The sequence below is a fragment of the Podarcis liolepis genome, assembly GCF_965112155.1.
Source record: "Podarcis liolepis genome assembly, chromosome: 3".
Lineage (NCBI taxonomy): Eukaryota > Metazoa > Chordata > Lepidosauria > Squamata > Lacertidae > Podarcis > Podarcis liolepis.
This window is the reverse complement of record NC_139557.1, coordinates 3694717-3713931: the sequence shown is the minus strand read 5'-3', so window position 1 is coordinate 3713931 and position 19215 is coordinate 3694717.

Here is a 19215-nt window from a genome sequence, read left to right as displayed (position 1 = left end):
CTGGCAGACTGCACAGGTAAGGCCACACCCACCTCTAGTCACATGCAAGGGGAAGTATGTCCTAGCCCAGGAGGAAACAGGAAGTTCTGACTGGCTGGACCAAACATCCCCTTGCATGTCCACTCTAGGAAGACAAGGAATGTTGTATTTGACTGCTACCTATGTATCACAAACTCGAGAGTATGGAAAGGGCCCAACAGGCAGGGCTGGCCCACCATGAGGCAAGGTGAGGCAACTGCCTTGGGCAGCAGGATCCAAAGGGGCAGCAGATCTCACACACTAAATCTAAATCAGCTGCAACAGATTGTGATCGTGGGAACAGACTTCTGACCTTGTATAACAATGTATTCAGAAGCTCTGGTCCGTGCTTTCTGTAAAACAAGTGCTCTATTGGAACAGTTACATGAGAAGACGGACTTGATGACTGCTCCGATCAGAAATTTTGGACAGGTAGTGGGTAACTACATAGAACCCACCCAGGAATCAAATCAGGAGTGTGCTCTGACAGATCAGATGAGGGAAGAGGATGTTGCTGGACCTTGGGTGCCAGAGATGGAGAGAGCTGTGGCCCAGCTGGAACATGAGTGGTTGGATTTGACAAATGAACTTGGAAAAAGCCAGGCTTGGAGAGATAGAGTTTTGTTTGGTTTGGAAATGGGGGGTTGGATAGACCCCCCTATGCAGGGATGTTGTGACTTTCCGAGTCTGGCAATGGACCGTGAGATCTTTGGGGTTGTGGGGGTTCTTAATTCTGGAGGGATTTTGAAACATGTCTTTAAATACCACATGGAGCTTAGTGTGGACTATGGAAAAGGGGCTGATTTGTTGAGAAGGGTCAAAAACACTGTCAAGTTGGAGTTTCCACGAGTGAAAGGAGCAGGAGACAAAGTAAAGTACAGGTATAAATATGAAGAAGATCTGCGGAAGGGGCATGGAAGAGACTTAAGGGCCTCGGACATAAGATTACCAGGTTAATGAGCTAGATTGATGGGATAGAAAGGACTGACAAAACCCGGGACCAGGAGGAAGAGACGCTGGATGAAGATTGGAAGAAAGTTTAATTTTTTTTATTATTAGGATTGTTTTATAAAATTGCTGAATGTTAGAAAAATGTTGGAACAAAATCATTTGGCTTTAGTAAAAATGTTAAAAGAAGTATGTAAGAATATGTTATGGTTATGAGAAACTGGTATACATAAGATTTAAGTTTTAAGTTTTAGGGTCTTTTATAGTAAGATAAGGTTAAAATAGATTAAAGTAACTTAATGACAGAATATTATGAAAAATGGAAAGGATTTGCTGTGATAATTAACAACTAGGATACAAAAAAGGGAGGAGTGAGGAGGTCGATGAAATAAGGCAAGGACAGTTAAGGATTTTGGAATATTGGATTTGTTTTTAAATTTTTGTGGTTTATTTTTGCTTTTTGATTGTCTTGTGTTACGTGTTTTGTTGTTACTTTTTGATTTTGATTTTTATTAATCGGTATTGCTTGATTGTGGTTTGTTTTTCTTTTGTTTTTTCTCTTTCTTTCTTTTTGTTTTTCTTGTAATTTTAAAATTCTTAATAAATATCATTTAAAAAAACAAAAAAAACCCCAAAGGGGCAGCAGATCTGGCCTTCAACAAACATATTGCCCGCTGCTGCTGCTTCTACTGCTGCAGTGGTGGCAGCAGCAGCTGAGGAGTGCTTTCTGGAGTCCATATCTTCTGCCTTCTCAGCAGCCCCCACACCCCATGCCACCTCTACAGCATCCTCTTGACGAATAGGAGGTGCTGCTGGTCTTTTCCCATCCTTGTTCCTGATGTAGATATTGATTCCCCTTTTGCTCCTGATGTTGATCTTCACTCACCCCTTCTTCCAAGACAGGGTATGTGCACCATTTTTTGGTTCACTGCAGGTACCAAAGTATCTTCCGCCTGCTCTGCCACCAGCACCACCATGCGCCTTCTCTGCCCACTGCTTCTTGAAATGTGATGGTGACCTATTCTGTACTCTCTTCACAGTAAAAGCAGTTGAGTTATATGAAACTTTGCACATAACAAAAGTATTACACCATAGGGCAGCCAAACCTCCAACCCTTACAACCCATAGAATGCAGCAGCAAGAGAAGAAAGAAGCCAGTCTCCAGTGTCTAATAATATAGTGTTTTAAAGGTCCTTTTGGAAAGAACAGCAGTGAGATCAGATGCAAATCTGAAATGCCAAATCATGCTGGTGTTTTTCTCTCTTTAGGCTGTATGAATAAAAAAAAACATTAAGAGGTGGGTAGGATTACTTCCAGTGAGACTTTGCGGCTTCCAATAATCTGCTCTTAACCACTCCTGATATATTTACTATGCTGTTTTTGGAACCTGTACAAACCAGAGTATGGGGTTTTGGAGTGGATAGTGTGGCATGATAGAGGTGTCTGAAGTATTTGTAGAGGGTTGCTCCAGTGCTGTTAAGATGAGTGTTTTCAAGTGTAACCCCAGAGATCAAGGATAGGCCATTTTCATGCCAGGTTTCACTCAGTTGGGCCAACAAGGCTTGTGGAAGTGTGCCTGCTTCTGTTTTTGGAAAACCCATCTCACATTCAGCGACATTTTCTGCTGTATTTGAGTTCTGCAGAGATATCACCTAGGTACTTATATATTCCCACAATTTTTTATATCCCACCTTTTGGCCCCCAAAAGGGCCCTCAAAGCAGAAGCACAGAATGCAGTTACAGAGTAGGCAAACATCAAACAAAGAGGGAGAGCAAGAAGTTCAAAATATTGAACAAACCTGTGAAACCTAAATGAAGGCAAAATACACCCAGGATTTGTTCACTCAACAGGAGGCTGCAACCGATCCCAGTTTCCCAGCAAACACACCTGCATGATGTACTCATTTGCAGGCATGTTTGTATCAGAATGTTAAGTGCATCATGACAGTAATCTCTAAACCAATCCCTTAAATTGGACTAGTAGCATATTACTCCCATTTTACAGAATCGGAGCTAGTGATGAGAGATAGCAGCTTAGTAATCACTCTAGTACATGAATATATATGTACTTTATTCAAGCTGTAGAATTTTGGCAGTGCAAATTTTGGGTTGAGAAGGCACAAAGTAGACATAACCCTGAATTGCATATGCACACTGAGTTTTGGTCATGCCTGGTTTTGCGCACCTTTTCTCTCTCCCCACGGTAATGTTGAAATTTCTATTAGGTGCACATCCATTTTGTTTGAAGGAACAGCTGCCAATAGGATATTAATTATCGTTACACTGATAATGTTGCAACTAGTATTCTGCTGTAAGAACAGCAATGTTCAGTTCTGAACCCAACATGCTCCCAACCTAATTATCATTAACAATGTTTTGCAGGATGCCATGGTCTCGAACAGCTGTTGTTTTTCTTCTTGCATCTGGCAGGGAGTATGGCAAACTCTGCCGCCTGCCTGAACTAGAACGCCATTGTTCCCACTAGACGACCCTTTCGTTTGCTACTCCAAAGTGATGATTCTTCCATGCCAGCTAACAAAAGAAAATGTATTTTTGACCCACCATTTAACCCACACTGTGGAAACAATCTTAATGTGATTGTTTCAGCCACATTCCTGCTTCAGCCTGGCCTAGGCCATGGACAAGAAGTCCTGAACCAGCTACTTATTCAGGTGAGGCCACAAGCTTACAGGCTCTTCTTCTCCATAGTGGTTTATAAGCCTCTGAGGGAGTCAGAGGCAGAGGAGAATCCAAAAGAAGGTGGAGGCTGCTGAAGGATGAAAGCCGAGAGAGGCAGGTTGGGTTGTCTACTCCTCACCTCTACCCCAGGGTGAGCTGGTCTTCTCTGCTTTGATGGGATGGCAGAAAAAGGACACCGCCTGTTTGCTTAAAGGAAGGAAGGAGCCGCTGCCCGGAGTCCTGTGTAGTGTCTGAGACCTTGGGAACTGCAACAAAGGCAAATCATGCAACCAAGCATGCTGCTCATTGTCACATTATTTCAGAATAATTATTTTATTACTTTCCTTCCTAATAACATCTTATTATTATGGTGTACTGAAGTTTTCTTGGCTTAATATTTATCAACACTGATATATTTGTATTTTTCAAGAAGTAACAGAAATAATAACAAACCCATAAACACTAGAATCGACAATCAATAACCCAAAAGAAAAACCTGCTGGCCTCAAAAGATGCTGCCTTTCAAAAGTAACCACAAAGCTATAACCTCATTGAGTGTAAACAAATTAAGCTCTTTTTTTGTTCTAAAAGTGACCATTAAGTGGTCATGGGGTTCCTTTCACCAAATTAAACAGTTGTTTTGGAGAAGTACTGGGAGAAATTTATCTAACAACACACTGATAACAGCAGTCACGTTACGCAGCAGCCATTTTAAGTGAGGGTGTCTGTCACAAGGTCATCCTAATAGCCTACCAGCAGCAACAAAACGAGTAAAGCAATAAACTACCTTGAAGCAAGCCACAGAAACACTTAAGAAGTTACCACATCACTAAGCAAAGTCTAGGCTTTCCAGAATGCCATGAAATCCCATTAAGAGGTGTACTGGATTTAAAATTCAAATTACAGTACTTCAACTCTGAAACCAGTTTATGGTTTGGAAAAGCGTGTTCTCCTTCATGGAGAGCACGTGTTGCGGTGGGGGCTGCCAGGACACTCCAAAGTTGGGGGGCGGGCTAATTGATTGTTGGCCACTGATACGATTGGGGCTTCCCTTGTTGTTGGGAAGAAGTTAATGTTGCCATTTTTTGATTGACAGCCAGAAATAGTAAAACTCCTTGCACGAGGCTAGGGCTTCCTCTTTTCGCCCGTGCATCAGATTGCCCGTCCCTCCCTCCCTAGAATAGGGTTGTTCGCTTTGACCTTGCTATGCCTGTCATGGGGTCGTCTGCTTTGGAGCGGGGGCCTGGTAGGAATTTTGTCCATCTGGCTGATTGGCTGGGGCCATTTGGTTTTTGCCTACTGCGTAGCAAATCGTCACAACTTGTAAGGTTCGCGGTTAGGCATTGGTTTATGGTTTGGTTGGTTGAGGGGCATGGATTGGCTGTGCCTGCCCCTCTAATGCTGCTGCTGCAAGGGATTCCGTTAAAGGAATTGGGGGCTAACTCTTGCTTGTCCACTCTGTCAAGGGGGCTCGGGCCATAGCAATGAGCTCCTGGTTGCACTTGGGGTGAGGGCAGGTTCCCTGCTCCGCGTAACCCCCAAGTGTATTCCCCCATTCTGACTTCCGCATCGTGCGGAATGTCAGTCTGTCCCCCATGGTGGGGGCAGATAGTCGCAACCAATGCCTACGCAACCACTCACAAATTTGTATTTTAATAAAGTTGTGGCCAAAATTATGCCAAAAATCTTAAACAAAAACTTCTGTGTGATGTGTGAGTTATTGGGGTGGACCTGGGGACCTCGACACGCAAGTAAGTTAATAGATGCCTCCCAAAATTCCATATAGAAGTTCTCAAAAGCCCTGAGCTTTCTTTTTGCCCTGTTCAAAATATTTTCAAGATTCAATCTTAGAGATAGAAAGAAACAAGATTAACACATACCTTCCAACATTTCTCCAATAAAAATAGGAATGTCTTAAGACAAAGCGGAACATTCCAGAATCAAATCAGAAAGCGGGACGGCTTCTGTAAATCTGGGACTGTCCCTGGAAAATAGGGACACTTGGAGAATCTGTTAACAATCAACTTGTGAAGAGGAAACAAAATATAGGGAAAATTAATGTTCAAGTTTTAAAATACACATTTATTTTTAAGTAGATCAAGTGTGCTCATATGTCTCTAGAAAGTAGATGAAAATGACATTACATTCTTTTAATTGCCATCAGCTAAAAGTGGTGGACTCCATAGTGCAGCTAGAGGGGTTTTCTCTCTATTTTTCCTTCCTATTTTTTGTTTTACCTTCATTAATTTTTAAGTCTAAAACTTAAGGAGGCAAAACTGAATGCATAATAAAAAGAAAGAACCAAGGTTATTCTTCCCAGGTCGCAATCCACCTGTCTAATTTTAAATTCAGTCCAGTGATTGCTGGTCAAGCTAGTAAATATTGGATATCTATGTATGGAGTCATTTAGTAAACAGAATGGAGAGAAGAGTCAAGGTCATGAGCTATGAGGCAAATATTTCTAGTTTACTGGAAGTAGAATGATAAGCTCACGCTATATCAACGGGTGCAAGATATTTCAGGAACCAATGCTAAGATTATTATGTCATAATAACAACCTCACAATTATATGTATTTTTATTCAGAAGTAAATCAATGGGGTTTACTCTCACGACTGCTGCCTTAAGCACCTTTTAAAAAGTCTGACAGCACAGTTGCATGCATATCTTACTTGGGAGTATGTTCAGTGAAGCTTACACCTATTATATAGAATGGCAATCTTAACGTGTGTTTGTAGACACTCCTCTGAGAGTTCATATATGTTTATCGGCAGCTGGACCTTGTACACAGGGCACACTTCCCTGTTAAATTCATTACAATGATGACAGAGAGAGTCTTCCCTGCTTACAATGCGTTTACTTTCACCACTTTGTTTTGTGTAGCAGTGAGAATTAATCAGCATTTGTTTCCAGTGACAATTACTTTATATACATTGCATCATTATATTGCTGGAATATATCAGTTGGCAATAGCTGACATTGTGAATTGAAGTAATAATAAAAATAAAAACTTGTCTGCAAAGACACTCAAGAAAAACTGAATTGTGTGATCTGGATACTGTATGTAAATTGAGCAAATCTGTATATATTTGCTAATTTGCAAAATCTATTCTGCTTCTCTTAATCCTGGAAGAGAAAGAACGAGTAATGTGCAGCACTCAAGCTCTCCCTTCTCCTGAGTATCTCAACAAAATCTTATTCTGGTTTCTGAGATTTCCCACATATTTTTCACACCTGCCTTCTCAGGTTTTGTAACTTGCCAAAAAAGAAAAATCTAGCAACAATTGGCTTATCTTGATTTGTTAATTTATTAATTTGATAATTGTTGCATTGGCATTTAGTGATGCTTCATGTGGATAATAAGCTATCCAGGGTTGCAAAAACGACACTGAAAGCTATTTTGCTTGCACTAGGTCTCTGTTTTGGCAAGCAGCATTTTGTTTTGCTCTGATGCACCAGTGCTCACTACATCCCTGGGTTTAGATCAGTGCTGGCATTAATTAGAGTGGAATTTCCTCAAACGAAATAAGAGATGGCCCTGACTCTCGGCAGCATTACTTCAGGTTTACTGTAGTCTAATTTCTGATGGAAATTACGCTGGTATAAAATTAGAGCAGCATATCAGTGGATCAGGCCCTGAGGTAAACAGCTGCCTTTGCAGTCAGCACACTACTGGGGCTTGACCTTGCTGCTATTAAAGTCAATTGGAGAATTCTCATTAAGATAAACAGGAACAGGCCTGGAACACAGCCTACTTCCAAGCACCCCCAAGATACCAAAAGACAAGAGTGTTGTCAGCCAGCTAATCAGCCTGATTATGGACACACACAAACATGCAAACATATATATGTCATTAGGACTTTGCAGCATGAGCAAGTGTCGCTCTATCTATGGTATGCCCTGGTGATTTTCTCAAAGATGCCTCATATGAGAGAATTCTGACTGATTATACTGACAGCTGGTTGAATTGTCTTAATCCTGAGAGCACCAAAAGCATTTCTTTCCATTTTACCTCAGTGCCTGCCAGCCCTTCCCATGCTCTTTGTTGCTTTCCTCAACTAAAAGGCACATTAGCAATGATGACTAAACTTTTTTAATCCCCTCCCCCTAAAAAAGAACGGAATAACCTCTTGTGTGCAGGATATTTACTGCTTTAGGGCACAATCTGTTGCTGCAGTTCTAACTGTTGCTGAAGCACTTATTGTTATTATATGCGCCTCAGAAACAAGGCGTTCTGTCTTGTTTTTCATCTGTGAAGGTGGTGATTTATTGATAATACTAATCTTGTTTGAGAGTTACAGAGCTAGTGAGTCAAACGTGTTTAAAGAGAGAGAGAAAGAGGGGGAAAAAAGTCTCACATCCCCAACTTTTCCTCATGGTGAGTGATGTCTATGGGGTGGGGAATCATAACTGCGTGGACAGGCGGAGTCCCCCAAACCCTGGGCAGCCCCCAAGTGGAATAAAGACTCAAGACAATGTGCTATGGGATTAAATGGGACACAACTTCATTATGTTTCAGATGTGGGTAGACCTTGGCTCAGTCATTGGGCGTTTATCCCTCCCAGTCCCCCACTGGGGATCTGGGGAACATCAAGATTATCCAGTGGGGGGGGGGCTGTCTCTGGAGAACATATGTTCAAGCAGAGAGAGCCTGCCCCCGTTACGCCGCCGTCACAGGGGAGAGCAATGACGACCTCTAGGCATACGGTCAAAGCCTTCCCTCAAAAACCCCTTTAACGGGGAACCCTGATATCGCCACCGCAAAGAGGAAGGGGGCATGGGTCACTAATACATGCCCACCCCTATTTAGGGAAGATAGAGTAAAGGATTCCGCCCAAGGCCTGAAACCGCCAAAGTTCTGACGTTTTGCTATGGGAAATTCAAAACCTGCCAATGCAGGAAAATTCCCTTCTGGACCTTCAATAGCGACTTTGACATAGCAGCACCCACGTACTTGTGGAGAAAAGGTTAACCTGCAAAAGAAGTCTTAACTGATGGTAGGTAGGATGGGAGAAGCTCTGGAGCCAACTGACGATTCCCAGATAAGATCCTCCCCCTATTGTGTGGGCAAGGTGGTCCCCACCCCTACCTGGCCTGATCACCTTGGCAACGCCTCCCCAGGTGGGATTGGGCAACTGGCTGAGGTAAGTGGAGACCTCTAGGTATCTCACCCGGGGAAGGCGAAGCCAAGCTTGTGCTAATGGAAGCCACATAGGGTCCAGGGGGCTGCGCACGACCATGCAAAGGGTGCCCCCCATTTAATGTGGGGAGCAGTCATTCTGACCTCAGCTGTTCCTCCCCACCCTACACCCCAAGGTCGCTGTTGTGCATTGGGTGCAGGACCCAAAATGGCAGAGAGTTTTTGTTGGGGTGGCAGCCAAAGTTGTTGAGCTTTTCCAAATTGTTGAGCTTTTTTTGTGGAAATCAAGGGTAAATATACCCCCCGAAAGCAGACATTATGGGGGGCAGACTTCGGTTGGGAGGCAGCCTTCTCCGGGGCAGTACAGAACCTCAGGTTTTTTTTAGTACTTTCAATGCTTTTCAATCAATTTGTGGATCGGGGGGGGGGGCAGCTGTCCATGAAAAAGGTGGAATAATTAAAAAAAAGTTTCCCACCATGCACAACGGGAACCAGCTTCCGGTTATTCCAATGGCACTTTTAGATCCAAGCAGGAATCTTTGGAAGCTTAATATATTTATTATGCTCCATGGAAAGGAACTACGCAGCAGTCTATGGATTTCTAACAGCAAAGCGATGCATTTTCTGCTTGATGGAAAATGCACATTTTGAAGTTTAAAGTTCCTGTCATGTTTAATGGACAAATATTGCATGACTTAGGGCTCATCCACACTTCCACTAAACATCAATTGGTTTTCCTGAGGATTGATGCTTGTTTTGATTCAGTGGTAAACTGTGAGTTTTCCCTGGGAAAGCAGTGAAATAAATGAAAAACTGCTCAGACCCAGGCCTAGAAAGCAACTGAGAAGCAGCACATGGATGTTCCAGTGCCCTGTCCATCTGGGTCACTGTCCACAACCTTTTCACCAATGAATGTGATCATTTACTTCAATGGAGGCTTAGCGCCCTCTATGTGGGGGACTGAAGGTGCAGTCAATATATCCATCTTGGGAGAATTCTATATTTCCTCACTTTTCCCACTGGGCAAGTGGATGACTTATAGTGCGTGTGTCTCCCTAACCATAGCAAGTTGTTTTGTGTCTTCTTTCACTATGAATTATTTATCAGATTCAGTCTAATGTGACTGCTAATTCTAAAACCCACAGTGTGCAAATAAACATCTCGCCCCCTAATATTAGCTCCTGACCATGTTTTCTCTAAAACTAATTATCTGTCATAGATATCTGAGTTCAACAATCACTAGGAAGAAGTGAAATTTCTTAATTGCTAGTAATTTCCTAAAACAGTGATTGAACTAACTGTGGGAAACTGCCAGTGACTCACTGTCAATTAATTGTGTAATAAATTATCTCTAAATTTGTAGTGTTGTAGATTTATCCTAAAAATCGTATCATTTTGCTATGTGGAAGTAATTCTGAAACTCAAAATCATTTTGAAACTCAAGATCATTTTTTTCTCATCATAGCAAATTTCTAAGCATCTGGTTTGCTTGCTCCTCCAGTGCATAAGAGCGTTCACTGGAAGCAGCATCAGTGGCCCAACTCAGGCAGGACAATGCGATGTGTGCTCCCTGGAAAGAGAACTACTGTAGAAATGTAAATGAAGAAGAAGAAGAAGAAGAGGAGGAGGAGTTTGGACTTCATATCCCGCCTTTCATTCCCCTTCAGGAGTCTCAAAGCGGCTCACAATCTCCTTTCCCTTCCTCCCCCACAACAAACACTCTGTGAGGTGAGTGAGGCTGAGAGACTTCAGAGAAGTGTGACTAGCCCAAGGTCACCCAGCAGCTGCATGTGGAGGAGCGGGGAAGCGAACCCCGTTCACCAGATTACGAGTCCACCGCTCTTAACCAGTACACCATGCTGGTTCACCATGCTAGATCCCCACTTAGAGTTTCTATTTTTTAATAGACATTCCACAGCAGTTGTCATTCTCACACACAGCTTTATTGCAGTCCATGATGTTAGGATATTTCCATTCCACCTTAAAGGGGAGCAGGCTTTGTGAGTCACACAGCCTGCGTATTTCCTGTTTCACAGGATGTTTCTGTTGTGTCTTTGTTTTCGCTCTCTCTGTGTCAGAGACACTGAAGCAGGCAGTCATGTTTTTCTTTGTTCTGATCAACGCTGAATAAAACTTGTAAATAATGCTCTCCTGTGTGCAACTTTTGCTGTGCATTATCTGCTGATAGAGCGTGCATGAGCTCGAGAATGTGGCAGGCGATTTCTGGAGCTCGTGTCACTAATTGCTGATACTGTATCTACGGGAGATCGATGGATCGTCCGGCAGCCGGCTTGGGGGCCATGATGGACTTTGTCTCCCTGGCAGTATCCCAACACATAGACCCAAAATACACAGTTGAACAGTAATATATATCAGCAGTTATTAAGGCATAAGAGCAGCCTTGCTAGCCAATGGAGGAGCTTTAGCCTGTACATACTGATTTCTGATTTTTACTGCCTCCGGGAGGAATTTTGCTACAGCCAGCGTAATAGTATGAGTCTTATCCTCAAGGAGAACCTTGACATGAAAAGAGTCAGCAATTCCAGGTTGTTCTGTTAAAATTGGATTTATTTGATGCTGTCTGACCTGTTTATAAAGGCTACAGTGTAATAAAATGTGTTCCATACATTCAACATCCTGGGAACATGGGCACAGCCTATCTTGGTATGGGGCACCAGTCATTCTTCCCCTCAGCACTTCAGATGGGAAAACATTGTATCTGGCTTTAGAGAACAGACGGTTAGATACGGTCACATTCTTAAGGGAGTTAACAAAAAAACCTGTGGTGTTGGATTCCTGGCACAGATGGGCCACAGGTCATTGTCATTCTAGTTTGCTACAAGACAAAGCATCTTGTGACACCTTAAAGGTTTGTTGTGATATACTGCAGCCAATGGGATGTTGAACTCCAACTCCCATCATCCCCAGCCAGCATGGCTTACGGTTGGGGATGATGGGAGCTGTAGTCCAACAACATCTGGAGGGCAGCTCGTTTGCTACTGGACTATTATAACTATTATTTTTATTTATTAAATTGATATACTGCCCTTCATCCAAAGATCACAGGGCAGTTCACAACATAGAGTTTAGCTCCTCAGATGTTCAAAGATTAAGCAGACATTTTTCAAAAGCTACTTATTATTCAAGCAAGCAATAGCCATTCATATTTTATTTATTAAAGGGACAATTGCTAGTTTCTTTGCTGTTGTATTGTCCACCTGTCTTCGTTTCAGATGGATTCAAATGGAAATATTTTCATTTCAGGTGTAGCCTGGGTATGCCCATAGAACCACGCAGGACATATAGCTCCCATGTTACCTTGTTTTGATATTTCCTGTTAACTGCATTGTTGTGCCATCTGCCTAAAACTAGAGTGAGGAATTGTCAAGGGCTTATTAAGGGTCATTGTTCTGTGCTGTGCATACTTGTCCAGAAGAAAGTCCCACTGTGTTCAGTGGAGTTTAGTCTCACGCACACAGCACTGCAAAGGGTCAACAGCAGGTGGTGGGTGTGGCAGCGCCCCTCTCCCCTCTGTCTTGCCTCTCCCACTCTCCCGCCCAGTAAGCAGCAGCAGCGACTCGCCTTCCGCAGGGTCAGGCAAGCACCACTGTCCCAGCTTGCTGCCCAGTGCTGCTGAGAGTACAATACACCAAACATGGTTCCAATCCAAATCTAATCTCTTTTCACTGAATCTAAATGGAAGCGGCATCTTTCATCTGTCACAGCTTTCACCACAAAGTAGTAGAAGAAGAATTGGGCCAAAAAAGAAGGCTAGGTCTTAAAAGGGCTGTCGGTGCATGTACTGTGAGGACAGAAACTATTCAGTCCAGCGACACAGCCGCCATGTTCAAGGTGAATACTCTTGCTTGGACACACATACCTTCCTGTATTCTGCTAGAAAAGTGCTTTCTCCGGCTCTCCACCAGTCACTTTTGCCTTTCATCTTCTCAGAGATAATTTCTGAATTGTATGCCTCAGTTGAGTTTTAAGCATCCTTGTAACACAGACTACATTTTATAGCAACAATCTCCACCACAGATATTCAATGTCTATAATGAATATTATTTTCAATCCCCATAACTTATCTTTCTGGCTTCATTTCCTTCTGTCAGTGCTGTAAAGTGTTTTATACAACATATAGCAAATGCAGCATGACTGGTTCAAAATTTCTAAAATTTGGATTTCTTGGTTTTTAAGATAAAAACAAGAACTGGCTTATCTTACAATACTTTCATTCATGGCATATGTTGATGTGCTGTGTGTTTTTGCATATGTAATATCATAAATTACATCCATAAATACAGCCGAACTGTTGAGCTGTCATACTGCCTTCAGTCAGTTTTTTCTTTGAAGTCGTGCTTTATTGCTTGGGTACTATGATTTTATGACTTTGATTGCTATAATAACATCAAAACACAGTGCAGCTTTTAAATATATTCACTTCAGCCTTTGTTCTTAAAAGAGACCAGTTATTTATTTCTGTCCTCTGAAGAATCTCGTAATCCAAGCAGTGAGTCAAATGTCAGGAATGCTGGTAAAAATGACAAAAGGATTTCCACCCCAGTGAAAGAGATAAAATCAGCATGTGCGTGACTGTGGTATGAACATAACTAAATTTTATACGTGTCAATTTGTGCATAAAAACATTGGAACCCAAATTACTTTTGATTGCTGCTCAAGGCTCTTGGAGTATTGCTATTTTACTAACAAAGGTATTGTAGTCCCCCCACCCCCATAGATAGAGCAAAGTTATACATCATGGTAACCTACATATTAACTACCTCAGGATTGCATTGAGCTATAATTACTCCAAAGACCAGGGTGTACTCACATGAAGGCACTCCTTGTGTCAAATTCCACCTGTGTATTGCAAATGGGACCATTGCTGAAGTCTACTTCTGATAGCGTGCATCTCACATCAACCTCCAAAACTTTCCCCATCAGGACAATTTGACTTCAGTGACATGGTACTAGATCTACTGCAATGATTCTAATGTTCTGGAGGAAAACTGTAGGACAGAAGCTTCCTGCAGAAACACATCAATAGGTCATGCTTCTCATTAAACTATCTAAATTCCTCCTTGGTCAAATGGACCAAAATCTGTACTTGGATTCAACCTGTCTGGGAGAAACAAACATGTATAATATTGATTTTGATATGAAAGTCCAACATGTGCAAGTAATTAACAATTTTGCAAAATAGAAAGCACAGCTATAAATGCTAGTAGAAGCTGCTTGTTTAATGGAAAGCAAAAGAATGGTCTTATAGGGGACATGTAATCTTCCTTATTGTACTTTACTACACTCAGATATGGAAATTGAATCAACCTTGCTCGGTTGAGGACTGCACTTTTGTGAGGATGGAGGATGGAGCAAGCTTGTTTTCTCCTGCTCCAGAGAGTAGGACTCCAAGCCAATGGGTTAAAGTTGCAAGAAAAAAGATCCTGACTAAATGTCAGGGGGAAAAGTCAAAAGATGTTTGACGGTGGAACAGACTCCTATGAGAGATGATAGACTCTCCTTCCTTGGAGGTTTTTAAGCAGAGATTGGATGGCCATCTGTCATGTATGATCTAGTTGAGATTCTTGCATCGCAGGGGGTTGGACTAGATAACTCTCAGCATCCCTTCCAACTCTACAATTCTATGATTCTGTGAGGTGTGACAATTACACATAGATACCAGAGCTGTCTATTTGTAGGAACACTGCAATCTAATTAATGGATATCAGACAGGGGAGAAGGCTTGCTCTATAATCCCATTCCCACCCATTCACTGCCTGCTAGAAGAACTGAATGCAAAGTAATTATAGATCAGTGGAAACTGGGTGAATACTGCACCATGCACAGCAAGTTTCCACCATACATACATGGTAAGACGTTGCCCTGTGATGCCACCTCACAGACTCAAGGCAGTCTTCTTAAGAACAAATAAGTACTTTTGTGTTTCTTGAGTACATTGATCCATGGTTGCTAGATCACTAAAAAATGCAATAGTATAATTGATATCACCAAAACAAATATTTAATTAACACAAACAATTATTCATGTTCATCTGAAGAAAAGGTGAATTTAAAATTTATTTAATTTAATTTGTGTTTTATTTTTCTCTACTAATGAAGCCTGATGAAGTGGCTCACAATATGATAAAACCACTCCCATTTTAAATAAAATGAACGAGTAGAAAAGAAAAGAAAAGAAAATTCAATTTAAAGCACTAGTGGCATGCAATGTTCTAAACAAAGACAAATTCTAAAGATGGAAGTGATAAAATCAATGGAACACCTTCCCACATAAAAATGTATCTATATTAAAAGTCTCCCCCAAAAATGGAGAGTTGGGTTTATGCAGAGGAGATGTGATACAACCAATGAAAATGGCCCGCTGCTCCTGTTCATGCCTTACTGACGACTGTCATTCTTTGGCAGAGGGGACCCTGCTCTTGATCTTTTAAGTGGGGGAGAAAGTTTTCCTAAGGGTTTTTGGGTTGTATCACACTGCGGAAGGAATCAGATATCTAATCTGCCATCTCACCATGTCAGCTGGTTTCTGTTCTGTAAAGGAACCTGAACTGAATCTTCATAATTTTTCTTTTATCACAATAAGGACATTTTAAAAATACTGTACAAACATAAAAAATACTTCTGACTAATTATTTGATTAAATGTCCCAGGAAATTATAAAGATGGAGTGCCTATTCCCAAATGATTATTAAACTGCTCATTTGGACTCACAGGTTGAATACTAATCTGGATATTTTTCTTCTTCTATATTGCATCCTTGTCTATAAACTTGGGTCAGTAGACTAGAAGCAATAAGCATGAGTCCTAACCGATTTAGTCTGCAAAATTTTGCATAAAATCTATATCTCCCTCCTGTGAGACCCTCTCAAATAAATTGCATTAATTCTTATATTTGCTGAAACAGTCTTCCTTCTTGCTAGGCCACTTGCCTCCAATTATGGGAAGTGGGAAATGCTTTAAAATACCAGATTCTGGCATGACATGCTTGAAAATCTTTGGGGGATGTTAGTTTGTGTTTAATAACTAGTCCCAAATGGTGGGGCTCTTCTGTGGAAAACAAAGCTTTCCGAACTGCTAGCAAAAACACGGCATTATCATATGGCTGCTATCTGTCAAGGAGAGAGCAATTCTGTAACTGAGAGGAAAGAAAGATTTTGGCACGGGGGTGCATTTGGGAGAAAAGAAATGTGGCAGCAGTAGAAAAGTCGGTGCATTAAAATGGGTTTCTTTCTAAGCAAATATCAGGGGGAAACATCTTTGCTTTTATTTACAGATCTGCTCTCCTCGGGCTTTACAAGGCTTTAGACAATCTGTGTTGTCAAAGTTCTAAAAATTAGAACTATGATTATTTAAAACAATGAACATGTTACTTGCCAGAATTTCTGCTGGGCATGTGGAATTTTTCTTTGTTCTGCCAAGCATTACATTTTGCAGCAAGAAGATGCACCACAGAGAAGATGCCCTCCTCCTCTAGCACAGAACAGTTGTGTTGTGTATGGATTCTTCCAGCACCCCTCCTACGGAGGCTACTTTAGCGTCACTTTGAGAATTTTGTTTTATTTTCTATCAGGCAGATGCTTGCTTCTGGGTGTAGGAAAAGTGCAAATTAAAAACTAAACATCACAGGAGAGGGAGAGAACGGGAAAAAATAAGGGAAATCTCTGTTGAATAGAACTGGCTTGAAGCTGAAAATGGGGGCAGTCATCATGGAAAAGCGAGAGAGAGGGAAACACATTGCAAAGAATGCTCGTGTGTCATAACTGGGACGAGAATGAGCAGGTCCCCTTAAAAAACATGGTTTAACCTCATTACTGCTTTTTTTATTATATAATATTTATTAATTTTCCAAAAATTTAAACACAACACTACAAAAGAAAAAGCATAAAAAGAAGACAATGCAGTACAATACAAAACCACTACAAAACACTAACACATAAAACTAATAAAACAAAAACAAAACCCATTTAAAACACATCAAACCATTTCATTATCTTATCTTTCGTTCACTTGTTTCCACGACCTCCTCACACCTCCCTTTTTGTATTCCACTTCTGTTAATTGTTTCAGCAATTCCTTTCCATCTTCCTCTGTTTTCTATCCTATAATTATCTTAACACATTCTAACCTTATTTTCTCTTTAATACTCTATTAATCTATTTATACTTAATTCCTTATAACATTTCTACTAAAGCCATATAACTTCATTCCAACATTTTTCTAACATTCATTAATTTTACAGTATTTCTGTAAATAATCTGTAAACTTTTTCCAGTCTTCCACCGATTCTTCTCCCTGGTCTCGGATTCTGCCAGTCATTTCGGCCATTTCCATATAGTCCATCAACTTCATCTGCCATTCTTCCCGGGTGGGTACATCTTGTGTTTTCCAATACTTTGCGATGAGTATTCTTGCTTCATTACTGCTTCATTAATAGTCTCCATCATAGATGTAGCTCCAGATCTCATTTCACTCATACACTTTCCCATCTATAAAATGGGGATGGTGCAGATTTCTCCCATGGGATTATGGATGGAAAAGCCATCAAAGATAGTGACACATTTTGCCAAGAGTTATATGTACTATATCTGGTCATCATCTCTTTGTGACTGTGCACAGGGCAGCCACCTGCCATTTCAGCATGGCAAAACAAGTGCCACGGTCAGGGCCGTGGTGCAAAGATCCCGCCGGCCCCCCACCCTCCATTTCCCAGAGTTGTCTACCTTTTCCCAAGCCTCTGCTGGGATCGCTCTCCTCCCGCAGAGGCTGGGGAAGGAAGCTGCACATCTGCCAGTTGGCAGGGTGCAGCTTCCATCCTAAACCTATGTGGGGAACTCTCTCCTCCCACGGAGGCTTGAGAAGCAAGCTGCATGCCCGCCAGCCATATGGTTGATGGGGCACAACTAGCGGGCGTGCAGAAGGGAAAGGGGAGGCCGTCGGCAAAGCCTTGTAGCTCCCCCACTTGCCAGGGCGCCCTGAGAGGCTGGTGCCCTGGCGCAATGCACCAGTAAGCCCAATGGGAAAGATGGCTCTGGCCATGGTGTCTGTTCCTGGACCTTCTTTAGCCACCTTGGCCTGAGAGGATGACCACTGTGGTGCTCATTTCCGAAGCCAGGGGTGGCTAACCTGTGGCCTTCCAGATATTCCTGGATTACATGACCGTTGGCCATGCCTGCTGAGGCTGATGAGAGGAAGGCCAACCTATGGAGGGCTCTCAGGACCCTAGGTCAAGAGAACCAGCAAGCTCCCTCCTTTCTCAACCACTGCGGAGGCTGATGCCAAAGATAACAACAGAGAGAGCAAAATGAGAAGAAATCTTTCATTTGCCCATGGAAGAGTTCTCTTCCCACTCCTGAAATTACTTCCCCACCCTGCCTTATTTTAGTTGAATAGGATCCAAACTGCAGCAGTCTGATTGGTCCTAGAACAATAGGATCCAAAATGCAGCAGTCTGATTGGTCCTAGAACAATAGGATTCAGAATGCAGCAGTCTTATTGGTCCTAGAACAATGCAGCAGTATGATTGGTTGGCAGGAACCACCCAATCATGCTCCAGATAGAAGTGAATCCACAACCTGATTGGCTTACAGTAGAATTCCGGAATTAGCCAATCATGTGCAGCCCATTGTGTAAATAATGTATATAAAGCAGATACTTTGAGGGGACTTTCATTCATTCCTCCTCACCACTATGAGCTGAATAAAGAGCATGAAATCACTTTGCGACTCTGAGTATATTTCACTTTCCTAAAATAAGTAACTCATACAGCGCTAAGAAATAACCTCTCATTTCTACATCATTATTGACAAAATTTCCAAAATGTGAGGATAAAAAATATGAACAGGTGAGAACTTTTTTAATTAGCGAAGGGCTTAATGTCATGTCACCACCCATTATTGTGGGTCCACTATTCTTTTCCAGAAATTAATAAATTAATCAGTAATATAAAAGTAAATATTTGCAAATCAAATCCCATATATTATAGCAAGATAACTTATAAAATCATAGAATTGTAGAGTTGGAAGGGACCCAAGGGTCATCTAGTCCAACCCACTGCAAGGCAATGTACTGTTAATTACAGTTGTACCCCCAATTTCCCCCCTAAGCAGGACCATGAACTGCAACCTAGAGAATTGCACTGCAGCTGTACAAAAGTCCTCCCCACCTTTGCTAGGTCCACTGCTGAATAAACCTGCTGCCTCTAGGCAGGTTTAATTCATCCAATAAAACTGATGAACTTGATCCAGTGGTATCAGCTTTTCAAAGTCTGATAGTCATTTACACCTCCAGTGCCCCACTGCTGCCCCCTAAACTCTTAGCATTCCCCAGGTAATTCCACCACCCTTCAGGGGGTGGTACCACCCACTTTGGGAACCGTGGCTCAGATCTGGGTTTGAAGAGCGAAATGAGCCCT